General features: G+C 42.4%; 1 long non-coding RNA gene across 1 annotated transcript in view; it reads left to right on the top strand.

Moving 5' to 3' along the window:
* The window catches only part of LOC130177740 (uncharacterized), a 37,069-nt gene extending 18,003 nt beyond the window's left edge, over nt 1–19,066 (top strand). Inside the window, exons 2-3 of the long non-coding RNA XR_008829050.1 lie at nt 2,095–2,153; nt 18,723–19,066. This is a non-coding gene — a long non-coding RNA (uncharacterized LOC130177740). The remainder of the gene's footprint in view (nt 1–2,094; nt 2,154–18,722) is intronic.
* The last annotated feature ends 1,883 nt before the right edge of the window (nt 19,067–20,949 follow it).

The following is a 20,949-nucleotide window of genomic DNA, read 5'->3' on the forward strand; positions in this document are numbered from 1 at the left end:
TTAATGTGGTTAGGATAAGGGCAATCTTAAACCAATAAGGGCCATCCAGATGCTCTGCTTCTCTTTCATTCCACGTCTAATCCTGGAAGATTGTGATTTTCGGGAATCTTGCGCTACATCCGTTGCAGTGGAGCGCGTCTCTATCATGGGCAGGAAGGATTCAGTCAGTCCCCTGGGGTTGATTACACACAGAGACACACACACACAGTCATTTGTGCCACACAGGTGCTTCTGATTATTTAAGGTAGGAAACCTTTGGTCAAATTAGCCATAGGAAGGGCATTTGATTTTTCCATGAGTTTAAAGAGCGAAAAAGAAAAGAAACTTCTTTAAACAAGCTCTCTGTCATGGTCTACCAGTCTTCACAAAGCGATCATATTCAGCATTTTGCCCTGTTTCGTTCCCTCTCTGATACATCGCTGGCAAAATCAAACAAACCACAGTATCCAGGAGAATCTATTTTTGTTATGAGTGAAACAAGTTGAGGGCAACACGACTCAGCTAAACTAACAACGACTGTGCTCGGATTACAGAGATCCGTTTCAGTAACCACAAAGAAACAGGTTGAATGCAGCTCAACCCTTTAAGTTAACAGCCTTCCGTTTATGCATTGATGATGATGGTAGAAGTTGAAAAACCTGTGGCAACCAGCAAAAGCACAAGCAACGATGCTGTAAAAATGCTTAGAAGCAGTAAAATAGCACCTAACTAGCTCAGCGAATTGGAAATATTTTCTTCTTAAATTTTACATTTTGTTATGTGGCCACATGTACAATTAAAGGAATGTATCTTTGACTGCAGTCAGCTGGAATCTGCACGTTTATAATATTAGAAGTATTATAAAAGACACATTTCTTACAGCATTATAATGATCTCTGCATGTCAAAACGTGTGTGCAAACATAATGAAAGGAAAGTGCACAGAAAAACATACACCACAGCAGGATGTGCCTGTTACATATATAGAGAAAAAAAAAATGCAGGTACTTGAGCCATGTAAAATGTGTTGATTTGTTACTCAAGGTGTTGGAACAAAACAATGCAACAAAGGTTCCCAGGCTGTTGTATCTGGGGTGGATGTACTCATTATGGCCCATAATGAAGGGCCCTCCTTACCGCTGTGCATGTACTCAGCAACACTGACGACCTACACGCACATACACACACACACAGGCCAGGCCGCTGCCAGGCTGTCAAGTCCAAAAATAATTAGGCATCAAAATGAGTTTCCCTGTTTTTTTTTTTTTTTTTTTTTTCCACCCCTTGTTCATTTTATTCATGTGCTGGAACTCGGGAGACTGGCTAATGCAGTTAACATGCTCTCATCATGAATTTTCATTACACCATTACATGGGTACATTACAAGAGCAGGGGAGCTGCGACTACAGGGATGCCATGAACATACACACACTGACAGAAACACACACACACACACACACACACACACACACACACACACATGCAGAAATCCCAGACGAACATAAGCCCATGCATTTATTCAGATGCACGAATGCATACAGAGAGATGCAGTTTTACTCCAGTATATGTGTGTTGTGTGATGTAGCTTTTCGAAACACTATCAACTTACATTACTGCTGATTCTACAGAGTGTGGAGAGAAGTGTGATTAAAGGAATACTTCTGCATTTTGACACATAGTTCTATATATTAAATTTCTTGAGATTTAGTTGGGAATCGGTAGCACTCTCGTATCTGTAGTGTAAATATGAAGCTACAGCCAGCAGCTAGTTAGCTTAGCTTAGCACAGGACTCAGACTTGAAATAGGTGGAAGCAAGTAGCCAGGGTCTGTGTGATATAGGCACCTCTAAAGCTCAATACTTAACATGTTAAACAAACCAAATATAATGTGTTAAATAGAGAACTCTAGAGGTGCTCATAAGTGGACTAACAACCATTTCCATTATTGATTAATTTGCTGATTATTTATGGATGAATCATTTGGTCTACAAAGCATCAGAAAACAATGACAAATGCTTGTTACAATTTCCTGGAGGCTGATGTGACGTTCAAATTTGATGTTTTCTCTGACCAAAGATATACGGTTTTTCAGCTTTCTTGATTTTCTTCATTGCAGCTTGTCTGTGGACTGAGTCAGGCTAGCTGTTTCCCCCCGTTTCCAGTCTTTATGCTAAGGTAAGCTAACTGGTTGCCGGCTGTAGCCAGCAAATAACACGATTTCCCAAACTGTTGAACCACAGCTTTAAGTGAGTAATATTAATGCTCTGTTGCCTAAGTACCTGACACAGTTCAGCATCAAGCAGTCAATCTCTACACGTCTATGGTTTCCAACAGGGGAAATATCATCACACACACAACACATGTCTTAACTGCCGGTCACATTAACAAAACTAAACTAACACATTTATGCACCACTACCTTCAAGGGCAGTGCATGTGTCAATGAGCAACAAGGGTGTGCGTATTGTGTGTGTGTGTTTGTGTGTTTGTGTGTGTGTGTGTGTGTGTGTGTGTGTGTGTGTGTGTGTGTGTGTGTGTGTGTGTGTGTGTGTGTGTGTGTGTGTGTGTGTGTGTGTGTGTGTGTGTGTGTGTGTATCAGTGGAAAATGAGGTTTCTTGGGGTTTCTATTGCTGATCTGCTCATGCTCAATTACCCAAAGTCTCCTGGGGCTTGGGAAGGTAAACACACATCAGCTGGGCCTGATTTATTTCACTGTCCCACTGCAGCCTGGAATTAAGGCATGCATGCTCTCTCGCTCTCTCTCGCTCTCTATTTCTCTCTCTGTCTCTCTCTCTGTCTCTCATTCATCCACGCTCCTACACACTCGAATATTCACACACTATATACATAATACTGTAACAGTTATTCAATTACAGAGGCGATTGTGATGATAATTGTTCCTTTGTCATTTGCAGAATTCTACCCAGACAAAACATCGAGACATTAAATCCCCAAGATCAGACAGTTCATTATCACCAGACAGTAATGCTCTCAATTCTTACACAGCTAAGTTGTAAAAGTCCTGTTGCCGTGACAGATGAGAGTGCCGGTGCCTTTGTTACGCCCTACATCCCCTGAAGCCTAAATCTCCTTCCATCCCTGCCCTCCTTATTTCCTTCCTTCCTTCCCCCTTCCTTCCTCTCTCTCTGTCTTCCCTCTCACTTTCCTTCTTTACCCAACAGGTATATATGTCTATATGTGCACATTAATGTCCTATGCATGTCATGCATAGTGTCTATTATTGTATAGCGTATTTATCCAAGCCACTTTGTTTCCCATTGACAGAGGCAGGGCCGTGGGAACAACAGATTTTTTTTTAGCACACACACAGAATACACAGCTAGCGCACGGTGAGGAGATAGCTCTTTCTTTTGAGCTAAGCCAGTGGTGTGGCTCCAGGGACGCACGTCGGTCTGTCGGTCATTCCACCTCACTGATCCGCGCTCGAATATCTCAATAGCTTTGAATAGTCTGCCATGACATTTTGTATAAACATTTATGTTTCGTATGGATGAAGCCAATTGCCTTTGTCCAGTGTTTTGGTTTATGACCAAATACCTGCAAAACTAATGCCATTCCCATCAGCCTCAGCTTTGCTTTGTGTTTAGTGCTAATCAGAAAATGTTAGCATGCTAAAATGCTAAAGTAAATTGTCATTGTGAGCATGTTAGCATGCTGAAGTTAGCATTAACCTCAAAGCAGCACTGTGCCTATGTGCGGCCTCACAGAGCTTCTAGCATGGCCATAGACTCATAGTCCTGTTGAATAATGGGAGCCGTATTTTCATTTGGCCTTTTATTGCACCCAAAATCATAATAAAAAGAAAAAAATGATTCCATTCAAAAGGGCTGGATTTAGCCCTTTTGAATCTGCTCAATGGATAGAGTTTTGGCATGTAAACACTTTTTATTCTAATGACTCAAGTCCAAAATGTTCCCTAGGAAAAATCTCTCTGCCGTTGTGTGAAATGTATCAGCACTCTCTACCACTACTTCAAGTTGTATATTTTCCCAGGGGAGCCATGTTTGAACACATTTGGGTGATGTTTGCTAGTTTTGGGGAGGAAAACTGAAGGTGTACCGACTGTTCAGTTACCCCAGTAGTTGTCTTTGATGGTGGAAGTTGCTTCAGTACCACAATTACAGAAGTAAAATCAATACACTAAAAGTTCAAAGCATTCAATACATCGTTCAAAAAAACAAACAAAACAAAACAAAAAATGCCCGTGGTGGAGAGCTGGATTCAGTGTTTGGCATATTAGAGCTGTTGTGTCTGATTATTTACAGTGGCGTATGTAAACAGGACTCCTCCTCTCACCACTTCATGCCATTTAAATTGATCATCCATGTATCTGCAGCCACTGAGAAGCTGTTATAGTCTTTCGGGCTAACCGTTAGATTAGTGGCGAGATTTCAGCCCATTCTGTGAAGACTGAGAGGGAAAGCTGGTATTTCTTCTGGGAAACTAACCCAGGAATCTGCAGTGGTGACTCTAGCACTTTCTCACAATTGAAATAATGCGACTAAACTGTATTTACTTAAATATATTATTAACTCAACATATAAAGTCTGGGTTGTAGCAGGGATAGCCCCAGAGTGCCCTGAAGATAGATGGATGACATACAATAAAAGGAGGAAAAGGTAAAAGAGTAGAGAAGGACGGGCTGAAGGCGGGATCAATCCAGCAATCTCCTCCCCTCTTCCCCTTTCTCGTGCCCATCTGTCCTCAGCCTCTTCTCTTACTACTTCCGAGCTGTCCTGTGTGATTGTTTGTCTTCAGAGCGCCGCTGTCTGCCAGACAGGACTGTAGCATCAGTGTTAGGAAGCGTTCCTTTCTCTGGTGTAAGGCTGCAATGACAACATCTGCCATGTTTCACTCTGATCTCTCCATCAGTGTGAATAAGTGTATTGCCACGCTTCCTCAGACTGTCAGTCACTCCTCTGGAGAGAGAGAGACACACACACACACACACACACACACACACACACACACACACCCACCGCTCCTTATTATCTCTGCTGAGATGGACGCCTTCAAATGGAAATGCTACACATGTAGATGCACAGGCATTCGCAGACAAATACATACACATAAATATATGTTGTATATGCTATTTTTGTGTGTGTGTGTGTGTGTGTGTGTGTGTGTGTGTGTGCGTGTTTTTTCTTGTGTATTACAAGGATATACACAGAGTCGTCTGCAGAGATAGACATACAGATGGATGCAGATTTAATCCATTTAAAGTATTAATAAAAAATAGGTATGCATGTCTCTCCACCGCATGCAGGCACGCACGCACGCACGCACGCACGCACGCACACACGCATTTACACACACAGTAAACCCATTTCATTTCAAAGCACCTAGATCAAGTCCAGTATTTAAAGCTCTGAAAACATTGATGCAAAATCGATCAATTCACGATGTGTGTGTTAGAGTGTGTTGATTAGTGTGTGTGTATTTTTACAAATGAGTAGGCCAAGCTAGAAAATGGAGGCAGAAAGATGCGACAGACAAGGCCAGAGTCCTGTATTGTGTGTGTGTGTGTGTGTGTGTGTGTGTGTGTGTGTGTGTGTGTGTGTGTGTGTGTGTGCGTGTGTGTGTGTGTGTGTGTGTGTGTGAACTTCCCTGAGTGTGTGCAACTAGTTTGTAGTGGCTGTGTTAATGTGTGTGCGTGTGTGTGTGTGTGTGTGTGTGAGAGAGTGTGTGAGTGAGCTGACCTGTAGTGCAGCCGCGCAGCACTAGCTGACTACCTTTGTTAGATCCCTCCGTCTTTCGTGTCACATCAAAACACCTCATTATCTCTTCCTCTGTCACTGGAATTCAAAATGTCTTTTTTTTTTTTTTTTTTTTTTTTTTTTTTTACTATTAACCACCTCAATATGCTCCCTCACTCTCATTCTGTTTGTCTCTCTCTTTCTCACTCTGCTGTCTCTGTCATCAGCTGCTGAGACAGTGTTTGTAAAAATTTCTTCCTTCTCGTTTGAAACCGTCATTTAAATAGCAGATGTCTCGTCCGGCGGTGGACAGGAGAAGAAAGCAGTGCACTTGCACTAATAAATCCTTTCATAATTTGTCAGGTGAGGAGGACCTCTAGCTATAATAATCTTCATCAACCCTTCAGCTGTCTCTCAGGCGATGGCAGACCATATGGTGTTGTGCATCATCATCCTAAGGGGATGTCTCTGCACACAGGTCTCAGGCTGAAGACACAGATTTGATTGTTAAATGAAGGTTAAGTCACAGACGAGTATGAGAAACTCAGGAAGTGACACAAAGTTTACACAGTGTTAGCTACGCATCAGAGCCCAGAAACTGCATCTCAAAATCTATGTTGCATTTCTCTGAGCTTGTCATGCAGTTAGTCATGTTAGAAAATCAACACACTTCAAGGGTAAGAATTAATAACTTTGCAGTGCCAACAGTTATTAATAGAAAATGCAAGCCTTTCTAACGAGTCAGCTGTGCTTCACAAGTACCCGGATGGCCTGTATTTATCTGTTGCTTGAGGCAATCTCTCTAATCATTTGTTTTGATTTACAGATGGTGATATGTGAAGTCTGGACAGTGCATTTCTGTACTGAACTCGTCCACAGTGGCACACAGTAATGCAGGCTGCAGTAACTGTAGTCAAAGCCCCGGCCTCTTAATTACAGAACAAGTCAAACAGGAAATAAGAATTACTCGAAACAGGAAGTTCATATTACCGTGTGAGCCTGGCTGTGTCAGCAGTGATCACTCTCTCCTCATTAGTGTGTTATTACACCTCATTGAAACACACACACATGCACGCACACACACACACGCACACACACACGACACCTGTAGACTGTAGGCGCCAGGTGTCCGGAGAATGGATCACTTTCTTTATGCCTCATTTCAAGTCACAGCTGCGTTGAAGAGGAAGTCCATACAGCAGGGACTTCCTGTAGAAGGATGCATGGGGTTACATTTCTTACTTCTTTGGTCGTTGTGAGAATGTACTTACTCTCTACATGTGTGAATGAGCTGTATATATGCATGTACAATATTGGTGTATGCATGAATGTAGGAATCTATTTATGTATTTAGATAGAAGATGATACAGTAGATATGCAGGTGCAGATTGGTTTGGTAATCGCTTGTTTTCTCTTCCTGCTCATCTTTTTTTTTGATGGTGGCTGAAGGGTGGCATGCTCTCCTCCTCCTCCTTTCTCTGCATGGAGGATAGACGCCTTCTCCTCCCTTTTCCCCGCATATGAAAGCGTAGAGCGGTCGAGCACAGGGAAGGTGATAACCCTTTTGTTTAGTCTGAGCTCCATCACAGGCTCTGTCAAGCCCAACAGACAAGCAGACAGGGCCGTGACAGGCCCACTAATCTGACAGCTCCTCAACATCACAAAGCAAAGAGCAGCCATCACATCAAAGTGGCGCGAGAGAGGCACCGGCAGTGAGAGATTGACGCCACTTCTTTGCTCTGCCATTTTCACTGGTATCTTCATAGCGCCTCTGACATGCTGCGCACCAGGAACCTTCAGAGGGAGTATCCAGGTGGTAAAAGGGGGAAGCCTGAGTTGAGGGACTCCCCTCTGGCTGAGTGGTGAGTGTGGGTAACCTTCCTGGAGGATGAGTGTGTGATACACTGAGAGTACATGACAGGCTGTTTAAATGGATTTGTGTTTACGTGTTTGTGTCGTTGACGGTGGGGGGGCTGTTTTGAGGAAGGATGGGTGCATGGGTGGGGGTCATGTGGCAGCTGACTTTTCTCTATGTATGGCTTCCATTATGAAAGCAAAGAGAATTTTTTAAATCACAGGTTATACGATTCCCATCATTCTCATGTCACTGTTCTGGCACTGTAATGTTCAACTTTATTTTTCCATGGAAACTTCTCTAGCTGTGTTTCCATTAATGAGTAATGGAAAGAAGTGAATGTTGAAAAAACTTTCTCAAATAAAAATCGCAAAAAAAAAGAAATGTATATGATCACGAGGTGGTTTTTCAGACTAGTCGACAAAGCAACATTTTGCAACGGTGAATTGGAAACACTTTTTACGCATTGAAGTCACATGACATGACAAGAGTTGTCACTGTTACTATTATCTCCCAAAAATCCCTGATTCGTGGCTGCTACCAGATGTAAGAGGTTTCCCTTTCTGTCATTATGCGCACCAGATGCCCTCATCGCCTTTGATTACTACAACTGCTATTGTGGATGTAATCAAAGTCACCATCTTCTTTATAATATATAAGAAAATTATTGTTTTTTTTCCCTATATTATCTAAAACACTTAAAGTATTTGAAAGTGAAAACAAAGCTATTAAAGTTGCTGTCCATTGTAAATGTCCATTAGATCTTGCAGAGATACTTTGCGGTTTAATTTCGCCCCAGTTGTAAAACAACATCTGAAAGCTATAAAGCTATATATTGAAGCTAACTTTTTCCTATTCATTGTTCATTTTATCTTACATATATATATATATATATATAATTCCATATACTATTTTTTTATGGATGCATTTACTGTATTACTGACAGTTGAGTCAGTTCAGGTTGCCATCCTTGTCCTCACTGTCACCGAAAATTTTTCTTCACCCTTTGTTATTGCCTGCAACTGGAACCTTTTGTTTTTGTTCTGCATTCAAACTGTTGGTTTTAACCTAATCAGACTGTTTGAACACTTTTTAAAGTATTTTATAACTCCATTCATCCATTCTGTCAATCACAAGTCGCAGTAATCGTTTTCTGCTTCTTACAACTTCTAGTGCATTTACCATAGGACTCTGAGATATGTCAGAGAGTGGGGTCACACACCAGGTATGTGGGTCACATGTGATCTTCCTCATCCAGATGGTTTGCCAGATGCAGAGCTGGCAGTCGTCTGACAGGGCCTACACCCTACCTGCATACAAAAACAAATGCATTGACAACAAGGAGCGGCATTCATCAAAAAAAATAAAAATACCACTGAGCTTCCTTTTAGGAGAAACTATTTGGGTGTGAACTTGCACAGCTTGGTACGTTCAAGACTCCAAACACCTTGCACACGGTTTGGCAAAGGCTTTCTGCTCAATGTTAAGTAATAGGGTTGATGCGTGTGAGTTCTGGGACTGGAATGAGGTAATGGTCTTGTAGCACTCTGAAGTGCCCCGAGTCCATCTAATAATGTAAAACAACACTAATCTGAGAGAGCTGCTTCATCTCTGCATGTTAATCAATAAACTCATTACCTCCGGTGCTTAGTGAAGGATTCCCTGATGCCTGCTCACTGATGTAGACAGAAAAAAAGAAAGAGAGAGGGAAGGGAGATGGAGATGAGGGGGAGAGGGGAGAGGTGGAGAGAGAGGTTGATTATAATTACAGATTTTAGCAGTCTGTGCCTTAGCATAACCTGCTCATTACAGTGAGTGAGTGAAAGTGTGTGTGTGTGTGTGTGTCGGCCTTACACTTTTAACATAGCCCCATAGCCACAGTGCTCCCCAGCTTCCCCTTCTGCAGAGAGCCAAGAACAGCCGACACAAGTGGCCCATTTAGAATATAAACACACAAAAACCTGTTATTTCAATTGACCTTCGTCACATCAAGCTGTCAATGATCTCAGCTCTGTACTCTTCGTCGTTTTCTCCTTCCCTTTCTCCGAGGCAGGCTGCATGGTAATGAACATTTGATTCAGAATAGGTGAGAGAGAGAAGGTGGGAAATTATATGCCAGGGTATTTAGCCTAGCAGTGTTTCTGGTGTAGGTGAAACAGCCAGCAGCATTTATGGAAATGGACAGAGCTGAGGGAGGCACTGTAGCTGCTGCTGTGTTTTCCCCCCTTAAAAAAAATTCCCAACAGCAAGGAATTGGGAGAGTACTCTGACAGATTGGGTATTCCTTTGTTAAATGGATCAGCAAACTTTCATTTTGCACCTGATTTGGGATTTCTTTCGTCATTAAACGCAGGCAATCTCCTCCATTTGCTTACTTCTAAAATAGGATGCGGTGACGACACATTTGAGAGTTTGAATCTCCTGTCACGCTTTTGCATCTGAAAGTGTGTGCTCGCGTGTGCGCTTGTGTTTCGCTGCGGATTGTCAGCAGTTGTTGATCATTATATTTGTCAGTGTTGTGCCGTAGTGTATCTAGCAGGCATCCCTGGCCTGCTTCTGGCTTGTGATTATGAGATGAGAGGTGTTTATGATTGACTGAGCCATCCACTGTCACTGTACGCATCCATTAGCATAACTCTCTGAGCTGTCACTGTTTATCCATGTTCTGTGGAGGCACGTTATGTAGAAGATTGAAACCAATAATTATGAGTAAAAAAAACAAAACAAAACAAAAAAAAAACCTCCTCCTCTTGCATTCTATCAGAACTCGTGTCATTTAAACCACGGCTAACTTGCGCTCCAGTGTCCCGCCTCATTTTGTGATGGCGTGCGTAACACTGAGTCAGTTGGACGTGAGCCTTCACTCTACATGTTTTCCTCAGGACAGGTAATGTCATTGAAGTGTTGCTGGCAGAGGCAGTCTGCTGCGAGATGAGGTGATTAGAAAATGTAACGTCACAATCGGTTTTACCTGTAATAGTCAATGTTTTGTAAAGCTCGCATGAGGAAAGAATCGTTCATTTTGAGCCCTTTGCTTTTTGTTTACCACTGTCAGCGGGTGAATAAAAGGCAAGGTAAATGGAGGTAATGGAAGCTATATCTGCATATCAACTCACTTTGAGGTTTTAATGGTGCTTGGTAGTCTCATTCCAAATCCATTAATATTCTGTTTAATATGGCTAAATGCTGTTAACTGTTTTTAACACTAGGAGACAGTCTCTGGGCTGTCTGTGTTTGTGCTGCCAGCGCATCCACAACATCAGGTCGATGGATAGAGAGGCCATAAATGACTGTGACAGCCAGTTTACAGTCAGTTTAGAGAGCTCCTACTTTTCCATAAAGCTCCATTACATCTGTAAGCAGCAGGATTCAAATTCACTCAACTGAAGAGATCTGCTCGGTTCAGTCTAGTCCAGGGGAATATTGTGTGTTTCACTTCACACTGCATTCACCTGGAAGGTTCGGCTCATAAAATATGATTAACTGGCTATCAGTTAATAAGAGATTTAGCACCAACCTAGACCAACGGCAACATTTAAATACTGTTTACACTTTAATGCATCAATAATTGAACGATCTGAGCGTGGCCATCTTTACTTTACTATTACTGATGTGTATGTATTTAAAGCTGCACTAATCCGTCTTTTTATTACCAATGGATCAAATGGCTGTTTGTTAACGCAGGGGGGTATTTAGCAGCTGAAAGTGGGATATTTATTTGTTTATTCCTTTGAGTGACATGGCAAACATGAAGTTAACTGCTCCTAGAAACCGCTACTGTTGATTCGGTCTCGGCTGAACGTCTGAAAATAGTGTTGACGGGACATATACGTTGGTCACTACTGATTGGGAAGGGCAAAACATAAAACGGCCAACATGCACGTGATGTCAGGCTGAATAATAAAGTGAAAATCTGATCATGAGATTAATTTCAATTTATTCCAACCCAGTCTGTTTTATGTAGCCCGTTCTATCATCCCTGTCACCAGACAACATTGTCAGTACTGGGCGACTCTGCAGAACCCCAGATCAACTGTTTGTTTTTTTTTTTTTTTTTTTACATTCTTTTTTTTACAATAATTTTAAGATTCTCACGGTCTGCAGTAGCTGCACATGGCACCTACAGTTGGTTAAGACTGGTTGCTAAAAACATTAATTATTAATTGCAAGTCTGTAGGTCAGAAACATACTCTGGTCTCGACTACACCCTCCATCCACCACCCTGACCTCTACATGCTTACCTTCCACCTTGCTGCTTATAGGACACTGTGCTTTCTGTGTTCGCACAGAAAATTTGCGTTGGATAAAAATTGTGAGGCTGCATTTTATACAGTCGAATGTAACCAGGGGCTGGTTTCACAAAGATATTTGTAGACTGGTCTGTAGAGTTAGTCTTCATTTTGCTCTAAGATTAGTTTAATGCAAATCAGACAGTTTCACAAAAATTAAGACTGACTTTTTTTTTTTTTGCCACCCTGCCTCGAGGCTAACTCTGAACTAAGAGGCATGTTTCCGTGGTAACAATCAGTGACACCTGCTGGCCAGTAGCACAAAATGCCAAAACAACATCATCAAGACGTAGATAACTTTGTGCAACAGATGAATTAGGATATCTATCTGAAGATAAAAACCATAGTCGCTATCTATCCTCTGTTTTTTTTTTTTCCCCATTCTAACTTATTGTTGTTGCACACACAGTCTAACATCAGCACAGTTAGGTTTATCTACTGGGAAACTTGTCAAGGAAACTTTCCCTGTGGTTCGCCAACCTTTTCTCACTTCCTATGGTCAGAACCATAAACACACACATACATAGAAAGCATGGCAAACCTCAACAAGTAAAGGATTTAGTGATGGGACGCGTTGAAAACTTTTGTTCACGTAGCGAGTGAAATCCTCTGTCCTTGCCCGTTCAGTGGTTTCTGGGCAGAGGAAGCTGGCACTGCGGGGACATCTGGACACAAGAGGGGAGCGTCCGTACAGGCAAACTACAGGGACAGCCGTGCCAGAGAAACAGGCCCCCAGATTTGACGCCAGTGTTATGTTAATTTGATTTGTTAATTCAGTGGCCCTGTTTGAGGGAAATCTGCCACCAACACCTGCCACCGTTTCCAAAGGCAAGGACGCAGATCCACTGTGACACTGGCTTCATTAAATAAACAAACCAGGTCCCCCATAACAGCATTTGGTGGAAGGCACCATCAATTCTTATACATTTAGATCACAGAGATTAGAGATGACACTGAGGAGCTACATCCCACTGTTTCATAGACGCACAGGGTGAAGCCTGCGTGCAAGTAAATGTGTCTCCGTGTGCTGTGCCTATGACGATTTCTCTGTCTTTCGCCTTTTGTGTGCACCATGTTGTTTGCAAATTCAGAGCGTGAGAGGGTGTGCGAACGCGCCAAGTGTATTTTCATTCTGTCTCTCAGCTTCTCCGCCAGAAAAGATGGCGACTGATGTATTTTTCAGGCATAGTTCCACAATCAAAGAGGCTCTTGTGGCCTTTCTGATGCGTCATGTAAATTTTATAAAGTGTGGAGCGGAGGAGAGTCACAGAGAGCAACTGCAGCTCTGGAAAGCCTAATGTCTGTTTGCCTTTAACTCTGACGGGTTGTCTTTGCTCCTGTCTATCTTACTTCCCCTCCACTTACTCTCTCCTCTGTGGATCAAGGCCGGTCAAGGAGCATCTCACCACAGGGCCCGATGTCAGACGGAATGTGTGGACGTGTGTGGATGTCAGAGCCCGGGAAGAGGAGAGGAGAGGGGGGGTGGGGAATGAGGTGTGAGGAGATGTCAAGGCACAGACCTGGCTGCTAACCGCACAACCCAATGTTAGATTTGCATTACGGAAGAATGTCATCCTGCGTGTGAAGTGTGTGTTTCTGTGTGTGTGTGTGTCGTTTTTCGACGTGTTTACATGTTGCATCTCAGTAACGGTCTGAGACAAGGGATCCAGGCCCTCACATATTTTCCTCAGCTGCAATTCTGGCAGGTCCTTGGCCTACTGTGTGCTTTTCTAATGATTCAATTGGCTGAATGAGCATATGCTCTCCACTGCATCATAAAGTTCAATTAGATGTGTTGTAATGCGATTTGAGTGTGTGTGTGTATCTCAGTGGAAAATGAGGTTTTCTATTGCTGGTCTGCTCATGCTTGTGTGTTTGTGTGAATCTATAAGTGTGTAGGTATAAGACAGAGAGAAGCAGAAAAAGACACCGTTTAGTCATTTGATTTATATTTTTCTGCAAATTTAAAGACAAGAAATGTCGTATGATATAAACTTGTGCATAAAATGCTACAATCAGCGTACAGTCAATACCTTCATCTCTGTGTGGTGAAATAGTAAAAATGGCTGCTCTGCTGTTGAGAAATGCTGATCGGGTTTGTCAGGTTGCACCTGTTTGGTTCGCCAATGCCAAAGCATTCTTATTGCATTACTTCATTAAATTATTTACATTAACGTTATGAGGTTAGCCGATGACATTTTCACTGCACACCAACAACAAAGTCAAACAACTTGACAAATGTCGCACTAGGTGCTTCGTCATTCTGCTGAAGTTGGAACATGATGAAATTTATAGAGTGCAGCTTTAAATAAGAATGACCTTTAAGGAATTTATTGACATAAATGCAGGTTATAATTTTGGGGTATTGTGCATTCACTCAGTCTCATGCTGGATGTTGTTGCATTTTTTTGGGGGGTAATTTTTAGTTTCTGTTGGAAAAAAAAAGCACATATTGATCTGTGTTAAAGGCAAATGAAAATCCGTACAGCAAGAATCATAATCAGCACATTGTTTCCTTTTTCTCTCCAAATTCTCTTTGCTTTTTATAAGCAGAAGCATTTTCTGTTGTCCTGATAATGTGGATCAAAAGACCATGATTTATGTAAACTTATATGTAACACACCTGTGTGGGGAAATACAATGAAATTGGGTTTAAGTTAACCTGCTTCTTTCAAAAAAAAAAAAAAAAAAAAAAAAAAAAAACCGGCTGATTTTTCACTGAAATCATCAAAATAAAACCATGTAACCAGTTAAACTGAAAGTCAACAGTTCATAGCTGCACCACCTCCTGTTCTCAGCTGCCACGTCTCCCCGCCTGCCTGGGATGTTTACTGCTAAATATTGATAGACATCTGGAGTGCCATTCATCCACCATCAAACTTCGGCGTGCCAGTGAAGTAGGCCCAGCCCTCTTCTCAGTGTGTCACACGCACATGTGCAGACAAAAAACACACATGTACACAAAGGCACCTGGGGTTGAGGTGTTTGGCGTCATTACAAATCAAAGGCCTTGGCCACAAAATCATGTCCCTGGTATTTAGAAAGATTGGCGGCTTTCTCAAAGGCGCAGTGTTATTGTGCTGTATTGTGATTGGATGAATTTGCCTTTTGTTTGACAATTATTAATTCACAGTCTATATCACAGAATCTCAACAAACACAGGTGGTGATAACATTATATTACTCCCTGCTTAACGTAAGTGAGTCTAAGCTTCACAAATATTGTTTTAGAACAATTGATTTTGGATACATTTCCTTTGTCCCCTTTTCCTACCAGCCAAACAAAACAATGTTTCTGTGCCATTGAAGCTGCATTGTTTGTGTTTGTTATCCAGAGCATCGGTGGAGGAAAAGACCTGATGTTTGAGGGAAAGGCAAATTTAAGATAAACTGTCGAAATGCATCAGCGGGATTGACAGAGTTTGAGCAGTTCTGCTTTCACCACAAGCCTCTTCACGTTAGAGAGAGATACTTGCACAGGGTCAGATTGGAAACATGTTGTGTGAGCACCATGGAGAGAATGATCCTCCATCTTATTAGTGGAGAACTCAGAGTACACTACACTGGGGTTTACTAGACACACAAAAGAAGGAGATACAGGAGGAAAAAAAACAAGGCTCTTTTGTCTTTTTGTAATTATTCATGCCCGGGAGGGATGCTCTCTCTCCTTTGTTTTTGTCAGCTGACACATGTACAGGTACGATGGTGCAGGCAGTTTGTGTGCGTGCGTGTGTGTTTATATATTTGTGTTTGTCTCTGTCTGTGTTTTTTGTAATTGCACAGAAATGCCAGTTAAATGCACGAATCCCTCTTTGTCTGTGTGTGCGTGTGTGTTTGTGTGTTTGTGTGTTTGTGTGTTTGTGTGTGTGTGTGTGTGTGTGTGTGTGTGTGTGTGTGTGTGTGTGTGTGTGTGGGCTGCGAGCAGACAGAACGTGTCCGTCAGTGTCTGTGCACATTGGCGACACAGAGCCATCCAGCCACGTTGTAAGCAGCAGCTTTTCTCCACAGTCCAAATCAAAGAGAGGCAGGAAGCGGAACAATGAGCCCAGCAGTTTGAGCTGATGGGCTCTTTAAATGCACCACAGACAACAGCAGCTCGGCGACGACCCTGCTCCATGCTCTAATCGCTTCAAATGAAGTCATGAAGGAAACATAGCACAGCCAGCCCGAGCTCTCCTGTTCCGCAAGGTGCAGCAGCACTTGTTTGTGCAGAATGTCTGGCAATTAAAAATAATTGGGAAGCAGGTTTGCCTGTGAATTTTCCAAGAGTGCCAGTTATGATCTAATGAAGCTTCATTAGGCATGCTGAAAGCTGAGAGCGCCGTATGACAACGGCAATTAGCCAGGATCATAGGCAAAAAATAATCATTAAAAAATACCTCGGCCAAGATTAGCTTTTCACTTAATGACCAATTCATTAGCTAATTGATTTCTTATTAGTTACAGGCAGAGATGACTGTTTGGGGTACTGGTGCCGGTAATTAACAGCATTTACGCCATTAGTCAATCGCCTAATTTTCCAGGAAAACAACTTTGGAGGGGAGCATAGCTGGAGGCTTAGGGCCATTTGCTTTTTGCTCCTCTGCTGTGTTATCTCTTTAATATCGAGAGGGGAATCGACTTTCAGCTTACGGGTTGTTAACACGTACTAATACCTACTGATTACCTATTCGTGTAATGTGACCACGTGTTTCGTGCCTGAATTCATCTGAGCTGAGATGGATGGATGGATGGATGGATGAGGGGATAGGAGGAAGAGATGAGAGCTGTCATGTAATTAAAAGAAATTGTTGTATTTTGCTGTATAAATTGTTATATTTTATATTTAATACAGCACTTTCTCAGCATCACATCTGTGCTGCCTGCACCTATAGATTAGTTGTGTCCGATGAATTGAGGGGGCATTAGATTAGTTGTTGCTCTCAGCTGGTGAGGCCTCTGTGGTCCTCTGAGGGTCTTCATTCTTCCATCAGACCTGAGTTCAAGCAGACGAGGATAGATGGATGAGTATAGTGACAGGTGCTCCCTGCCTACAGCAGCTCGCTGAGCAGCTTATAATGACTGTCTGGAGAGGGTTCATACCACTGCCCACTTTGCTAACACATGGAACAACATATAAGAAACATGTAGTCTAAAGTGTTGCTGAATACTAATACTTTATTTTTTTAACACCACATTACTAATGATGGCCTGTCAGTGGTTTTCTCATTACTGATAAATCAGAGGACATAATTATGCCCTTATCACCTATTTACAAAGTTTTTATTGCACTCTTTTAACTGATGCCTCATTGACTCATGACTTTTGACTGCGTCTACTAAAAAAAATGCAATTTTTTTCCTCCTGTCTATCTCAGCCTTCGTTGTCCACCTGCATCTGACTCTCGCAGAGTTCCTCACCGCTCACCTTCCTCCAGTGCTAAAAATTCCTATTTCTTAACCGTGCGATAGTGGCAGTGCTCATCTGTGTGTCCAGCAGATGCCTCAAATGTCAAAGCTACGTTACACCATGATAAGTCAAATATCTTGCATGCCTGTACCTGGTGTCTAAATGCCACATCTAAAGACGTCAAAGTGGGTCTGAGGTCTACAAAAAGTGGACTTGAGTTTGACTGCAGTCACTGGAGTTCTGGCCTCTGTCTCTTTGGAGGAGAGATGAGAAATTCAAAGGGATGAGATGATAGACATGTCTGATGGGAGAGAGGCGGTGATTTGGCCCATCAAAGCCTGCCTTTAGCCAACAGACACAGCCTGCGGCACATGCCGGAAATCCGTCCTGCACCGAACCTACTTGTGACACACCAACACACCCACACGCATGCCCTATGTGTGTGTGTTGGTGTGTCACAAGTGTGTTCAGTCTAATGCAAAAATGTAGATTCTGCGTGATCCTCTCCTAAACAGGCCGCAGAGCTTTGTGCACTCCCGTCTGATAACACATTAACCTCTGCGCACATTAAAACAAACCTCTTCTTCGTGCATCATCATCTTCATCCTAATCCTTGTCATCTGTCCTCCGTTCACCCATTCACCCTTCTCTCCCACTGCTCTACCTTTCTGTTATCCTGCGTATCCCTCAGTCTTCCTCAAAGCCAGTTTTTTCCACTTCTGTCTCTGCTCCGTCTCCTCTCGCTGTGTCGGCCCTTCAGTTCTGTTAATTAATTCTAATGAAGTCATCTATCAAGGGCTCCTCTTTTCTCAACACCACAACATAAATCACTCTGTGTAAAAGATGCTATCCCTCTCTCTCCCTCTGTCTTGCTATCTGCACTATGAACAGAAGAGGACAGTCTCTCTCTCGTCTCCTTCTCTCTCTCTCTCTCTCTCTCTCTCTCTCTCTCTCTCTCTCTCTCTCCAGACCAGTCTTTAATTGCGTGATTGAGAAAGTGTAGCATCACTCCATAAAAGCTGGCCTGCCTCAAATGGCTGCTCTCCGGCTGACACCAGAGGGACCCCTTATAGCCTGCTGTGGGGAGACACACGCAGACACACACACACACACACACACACACACACACACACACAAAGCAAACGACATAAAACAGACACTTATTGTAAATGGGCCTCATTGGTCTCTGAAGACATTGTTAACATGTCTGTGAGACGGTTCCCCTGCCAAGAGGGAACTTGATCCATCTCCACATTTACAAAATTAATATCTATTACAAGCTGTGACTGACTAACGCTGCCCAAATTGGGATTTATTTGCTCCCATAATAGTGATCTCAAATGAAGGATCTAACTGAAATCTGCTGCTTTGTTGGTTTTTGTTTTGTGCAACATTTTTTCTCCTCCTCCTCCTCCTCCTCCTCCTCCTCCTCTGCTGGTGGACGAGCAGTAGAAATTAGACAATTACATAAGTAGCGTTTTCTTCTTATCATTTCAGGTCCCCGCGCCGTGTCCCCTCCGAAGACCATGATGCAAACCTGATGTAACAAAATGTACACGAGAAGCCCAGACACATCTAAATAATGTATAAGTGATACGTCTTGTTAGCCTTGACTCACAGGTTCAGTTGTCTTCTTGTGCACCAAATGATCAATGTCCTCCTATTATCGTCATGCACTCTCTCCAGTTCCATTCCCAATTCTCCCCGCCTCTCCCCGGGTCTTTCATGTTGCCCTCTGGGAGCCAAACAAAACATGGTTTTCTACTGCAAATAAGGAGCTAAAACACCATGTGATCAGTCATGAATTATTTGAACGCTATTGATTTGTATAAATTGTTGCATTTCCCTGGAGTATTTGACCATAAGAACAACAGTATCTTTACAGGGACTTGAAGAAAATACCTTCATTTTGTTGGAATAAATGAAAGGAAAAACAATTTTAAGGAGATGCCAGTAATTAATGAGTAGATTTAACCTGAAGAGCAAACTGTAGCTTGTTAGCGAGAGAGAGAGAGAGAGGGAGAAGGAGAGAAAGAGAGATAAGGAGAATGTGTTTGATTTTCAAGCATTGTCAGTGGATTACTGTGTTTTCCCTACAAATCTGCACTGCATTTAAGGGTATAATGTCAATTTCATGCCTTTTTTTCCCCAACAAGAGGCCCCGGTGCCCTGTGGGTAGATAGCAGTTAGAGAATACACAGGGAAAAATAACAATCCAAAAAGGAGAACCAACATATTCCCAAAACATCCCAGTCGAGTGCGAGCTAATGTTCAGCACATTGTGGTATTTTCATGTTGATTTTTTTTTTTTTCCCCCTTTCTTTATTTTTATTTTTTTGCCCCGAAAGCCTCATTTAGATGGCAGACAAGGCTTTTGAACACAGAGCAGCCTGTAGTCTCCGTGGACCACTGCAGCTCTGGAAAAGGACCTAAATGAAGGCACCAGACAATGTAGCAACCAAGAGGTCCCTGCACCCCGCAGACGGGCCAGAGGACTCTAAAAAACAAACACACAATCGCTGCCATTAACGTGACTGCATGTTAAAATCCTCCTCTTTCCTCACGATCATAAGCTTTAAATTTTTTCGCACCAGGGGAAGAATCCAATTTTCTGTTTCTGCACAGTACCACATCTGTACAGCATCTCCACAGTGCTGAATCAGATTCAAGTGAACCACTTTATTACATTTTTTTTTTTTTTTTTTTTTGCTGCTCACCTGTCCCTACAGAATGAGATGATGATATTTGGAGATAAGCGCTGCTCTAAAAGAAGCTTTATGGTCATGGAAATTATATTAGAAGCGAAAGGTGCAGTAGTTGCTTTTTGTAAGTAAAATTTTCAAAAGTCACTCTACTCTCTCGGGGGCAGGTATAACATTTAGACAATCACATCTGTCATATATTTTGATTTCACTGAAGTGTGGAGCAGAAAGATGACGACTGGTGCATGTAGAAACATATTTTATTATCTTTCTGTCTCTTTTTTTACACACAAACATAATTTGGTACACAGCATGTTATTTTTTTAATTCTGAAATTTTGAGTAAGTCAATGATTTTGTTAATGACTTTCCTTATAAGTGGGGAAAAAAAAAATCTTGGCCCTCGTCCAGGAGCTGAGACCTGCCTTTAGGATCCGTCTAGCAGCACCAGAGGGGTTCAAACCCTCACACAGGATACACAGCTCTAATGCAATTCAATTCTTGTATTTAACATCCTATTACCCAAAAGTGTAAATTGTGATCTATACTCAGGGAGGGCAACACAACCCTTGCTCATTGCTTTGCAGTGCTATAGTATGTCCCCCACGTTCTCTCTCTCTCTCTACCACACTCTCTTTCTCCCTCCCCTTCGTTCTCCCTCCCTCTTTCTCTCTCTCTCTCTCTCTCTCTCTCTCTCTCTCTCTCTCTCTCTCTCCGTCTCTGCTCTCATCCAGGCAGCACAGACTCATTTAAGTCTGCTGATGTCTTGATAATGTTCCAGAGCCATCACAAGCAGGTAGAGAAGGAATTCCTCAGCTCCCTAATTAGCAGTAAATGGACGATCAGGACATGAGTAGGTTTGTGGACAGTAAAAGACGGTACCTGTCACCTCCTGCAACTCACTAAAGAATATACTTTACTTGTTCCTACAAAGGAAGGTGTAGAAAACAGAAAACACCTGCAGCCTTGTGGAATTTTTAGCACTCAGTATTTTTTTTAACACATTAAATAAAGTGATAAAGA

This window comes from Seriola aureovittata, chromosome 11 (assembly GCF_021018895.1).
Source record: "Seriola aureovittata isolate HTS-2021-v1 ecotype China chromosome 11, ASM2101889v1, whole genome shotgun sequence".
NCBI classification, from domain to species: domain Eukaryota; kingdom Metazoa; phylum Chordata; class Actinopteri; order Carangiformes; family Carangidae; genus Seriola; species Seriola aureovittata.